This window comes from Salvelinus sp. IW2-2015, linkage group LG4p, assembly GCF_002910315.2.
Source record: "Salvelinus sp. IW2-2015 linkage group LG4p, ASM291031v2, whole genome shotgun sequence".
Taxonomy (NCBI): Eukaryota; Metazoa; Chordata; class Actinopteri; order Salmoniformes; family Salmonidae; genus Salvelinus; species Salvelinus sp. IW2-2015.
Genome location: NC_036841.1, coordinates 26,581,650 through 26,586,066, shown reverse-complemented (window position 1 = coordinate 26,586,066; position 4,417 = coordinate 26,581,650). Strand labels below are relative to the sequence as shown.

At 44.1% G+C, this 4,417-nt stretch overlaps 1 protein-coding gene across 1 annotated transcript in view; it reads left to right on the top strand.

Moving 5' to 3' along the window:
* Nucleotides 1-4,417, top strand: part of LOC111960767 (ephexin-1-like) — a 40,501-nt gene that overhangs the window by 20,786 nt on the left and 15,298 nt on the right. The gene's annotated exons all lie outside the window — the stretch shown is intronic.

Here is a 4,417-nt window from a genome sequence, read left to right as displayed (position 1 = left end):
TGGTAACACTCTCTTGGTACCCCTCCAACTAGTTCTACTGTAGATGAATGTGGTGTAACCTCTCTGTGGGTACCCCTCCAACTAATGTCTACTGTAGCATATATGTGGGTAACCTCTCTGTGGGTACCCCTCCAACTATGTCTACTGTAGCATAGATGTGGTTAACCTCTCTGTGGGTACCCCTCCAACTAAGATGTCTATCGTAGCGATGATTATGTGTGTTAACCTCTCTGTGGTACCCCTCCAACTAATGTCTACTGTAGCATGATATGTGGGTTAACCCTCTGATGTGGTACCCTCCAACTAATGTTCTTCTGTAGCATGATATGGGTGTAACCTCTCTGTGGTTACCCCCAACATAATGTCTACTGTAGCACTGATAGTGTGTAATCTCTCTGTGGGTACCCCTCCAATAATGTCTACTGTGACGCATGATAAGTTGTGGTTAACCCTCTCTGTGGGTACCCCTCCAACTAATGTCTACTAGTTAGCATGATTGTGGGTTAACCTCTCTGTGGTACCCCTCCAACTAATGTCTACTGTAGCATGATATATGTGGTTAACCTCTCGTGCGCTAGTCCAGATTATATGGGATTCTGGGATTTGTGGTCTCAGGTATTTTGGTAACCCTTTTGCCACAAACTTGCCTATATCTGCCTTCAACTCGCGGATTCGTATTATCAATTAGAATGACAGTTCAAATCATGCTTTAACCTAGAATAGACGCATCTATGTGATTTTATATGCACTAGTTAGCCTATGTACTGTGTTTGTACTGACGAATCAAGACTGAAGTGTCTGTGATTGTTATGACAGCATACCTGACAAGAGCATACTACCAATTACCTATTACAACTAACTGACTACAACTCACATAACACACTGACTTTCAGCACAACGGAAGTGGGCTGTCATATCATAATTTAACTTAGAAGAGAAAAACCTTGAGAGGAAGAATCCTTGAGCGTGGCTATTACGAATAAACAACAGCAACACCCTCTGCTATTAATAACATTCTGGTCACCTGTCCTGATCTGGGTGACGCACACATTTCCCCTCATATGTGGTGGCTGTGTGTTGTGTGTGTTGTGTGGGGTGTGTGTGTGTGTTTTGGGTGTGTTATGTGAATAATATATATGTCTCTGTGTATGATAGAACAGTATTGTGTACCTGCTTGTGTCTGGTGATTTGTCTCTCTGCACTATATAGTACAGCTATGGTTATGTGTTGTGTTTGTTGTGTGTGTGTGTGGTGGTGTGTGTGTGTGGTGTGTGGGTCGTGCTGTGTGTGTGTTGTGTGTGTATAATATTGCTCTCTGTCGTATGTAATACTACCAGTATCGCTGTACCGCTTGTGTCTGGGTGGCATTTGTGCTCTTCGCTGCCCTTATATTGTACAATGTTGTGTGTGGTGGCTGTGTGTGGTGCAGCGGGTGGGTGGATGTATATATATGTCTCTCTGTAGTATGTATACGTACAGTATGTGTACCTGCTTGTGTCTGGCGTGATCTGATCTCTGCCTTATATGTACCTGTGTCGTGTGTCAGCCTGCTATCTTGTGTTTTACGGAGAACAATACTTCAAGGTTGTATGATAATATGGCAGGTTGATGCTAGTGATGTTCTGTGTGTGTGCATGTGGCTTGTGTGTTGATTATGTTTTGGTGTGTGTGTGTGTAGGGTTTGTGTGTGTGTATTAGGGTTTTTAAGACGAGAACAAAACAGAGTTTGTATTGATAAATCGATGCAGGGTCTATTGGTGATGTGGTGTGTTGTGTGGTGTATTAGGTTTAATGAGAAACAGAACAGGAGTTTGTCATTGATAAGATGCAGTGATGACTGGTGTGTGTGTGTTGTTTGTGTGGTGTGTTTGTGTGTGTGTTGTGTTGGTGTGTGTGTGTGTGTGTGTGTCTGTGTGTGCCTGTGTGGTGGTGGTGCTCGTGTGTTGTGTGATTCTATTAGGCTTGTTAATGACGAGAACAGAACCCAGGTTCTGTATTGATAATGATGCAGACTTCGATATGTCGGTGTGTGTGTGTTGTGTTTGTGTGTCATTAGGTTTTAAATGACGAGAACAAAACGGGTTTTATTATCAATGATGCAGTGTTGATTGTTGTGTTGTAGTGTGTGAATGGTTGTCTGGGTGTGTGTGTGTGTGTGCCGCCCTTGCTGTGATGGTGTCCCATTGTGCTGCTGTGTGTGGCGTGTGTGTCGTTGTGTGTGTGTGTGTGTGCGTGTGTGTGTGTGTTATAGTTTAATAGAGCAACAGAAACAGGGTTTGATTGATAATGATGGCAGGTTGATATGTGTTGGGTTTGTGTGTGTGGTGTTATTTAGGGTTTTTTAACGAGAACATCGACACGGCTGTATGATAATGATGCAGTTGATGTGTGTGGTGTGTTGCTAGTGGTGTGTGGTTGTTGTGTGTGTGGTTGCATGTCTTGTCGTGTGTGTGTGGTTGTATGTCGTGATATGCCATACAGACAACCCAATCGGCTCACATGTGTGGAGTTCTGCTGTGTGTGTGGGGTGGTGTATTAAGGGTTCTTTTACAGAACGAACAGAACAGGTTTGATTTTATAATGACTGCCAGACTTTGTTATTGATTTCTTTTGCGTAGAAGCCAGCAGCCAGGGTGTGTTGTATTGTCAAACATAGATAGTCTGTCAATGTCCCTCACCACCCATCACCACCATACCTGAGAGAAGACTGAGTTCCCACGCAGCATCCCTACATGACAACAGCACTGAGATGTAGAGACGCACTGGGAGCTGAGCCAGTGACCAAACACCAGACGCCCACTGGAAAAAACATACCATGAGTTAGACTGTGAATGGCCACATACCAAAAACACGACTGTAGCTCTGTATCAAACTTCCTAGCGTAGGAAAACTCCCATGGCATTGAGGCCACAATTTTAGGAAACTCCCATCACCTTCACCATCCACCCCTACCCATATCACAATCACATTCGACCACATTTTCTTCACACCTTAGTATGTCACAGTAAACGCACCCCAAAATAAGGAACACCAACATCTAAGTTGCTTAGGCGCATTGGCCACTAGAGACAGAACCGCTTCAATGGCACCCTTGGCATATTCTACATGTTCGAACTCTATTGGAGGACGCGTCACCATTCTCACAAGAAACTCCACCATTGTTCTGTTGAGTGCTGAAACCCGTTCTCAGGCGCCGCCCTCTGAACTCTCCCTAAGTTCAAATTGGTGCGAGAGACTCGTGACTGAGCATGGCCAGACATATTGTTTCGCCATTCGTTTTCATACTCATCCAACACCCATTCAGCTGACCACTCCTGCCTAGTGATGGGCATCATTGTCCAATCCCAATGGGGTCATCACCCATGTAGCCCAAATAATGGCCTGCCCAGCATTTCTTATACAACCCCTCCCCCCCCCCCCCCCCCCCGCCCCCACCCCCAGGCACGATCGGATGTTAATTTCTTAGTTCACCTCAGCAACCACACCATGTGTGGAAACACCCTGCTTTCAATATACATTGTATCCCCTTCCATTTACTCCACAAGTTTCCATTATTTGGCAGTTACCTGTATGTAACCTGTCTAAGCTGACCAATGTTCTCCAGACTATAAAGTGACCTCTATCATCATCGGCCATAGCATTAACAACATTAACAACATAAACGTCAGTACTCTGGAGTCAGCCCTATGGTAATGGTACAGTAATAGCAGCTTGTTTTGGCCTCTGCAGTCGGTGCATCTCCCCTCAAGCTGGGTAGCATGATATGTGGGTTAACCTCTCTGTGGGTACCCCTCCAACTAATGTCTACAGTAGCATGATATGTGGGTTAACCTCTCTGTGCAGTAGTACAATAGGGATGGTGTTGTGGTTGGTATTGTACCTGTGCCAAACTGTTGCCCATCACAGATCATTATCAATTTAGAATTGACAGTTCAAATCATGCTTTAACTGAGTAAGACCATCTATGTGATTTATGCACAGTAGGCCTATGTACTGTGTGTACTGACTGAATAAGATGAAGGTCTGTGAGTTGTATGACAGCATACCTGACAGAATAACACATGACTTTCAGCACAACGGGAAGTGGCTGTCTATCATAGTAACTGAAGAGAAAGAACCTTGAGAAAGAACCTTGAGCTGTGGCTATGATAACAACAGAACACCTCTGCATTGAATAACATTCTGTTCACCTGTCCTGATCTGGGTGAAGGACACATTTCCCCTCTATATGTGTGTGTGTGTGTGTGTGTGTGTGTGTATATGTGTATGTATATGTATATATATATATATATATGTCTCTCTGTGTATGTATACGTACAGTATGTGTACCTGCTTGTGTCTGGGTGGATTTGTCTCTGTGCCTATATATGTACAGTGTGTGTGTGTGTGTGTATATATGTCTCTCTGTGTATGTATA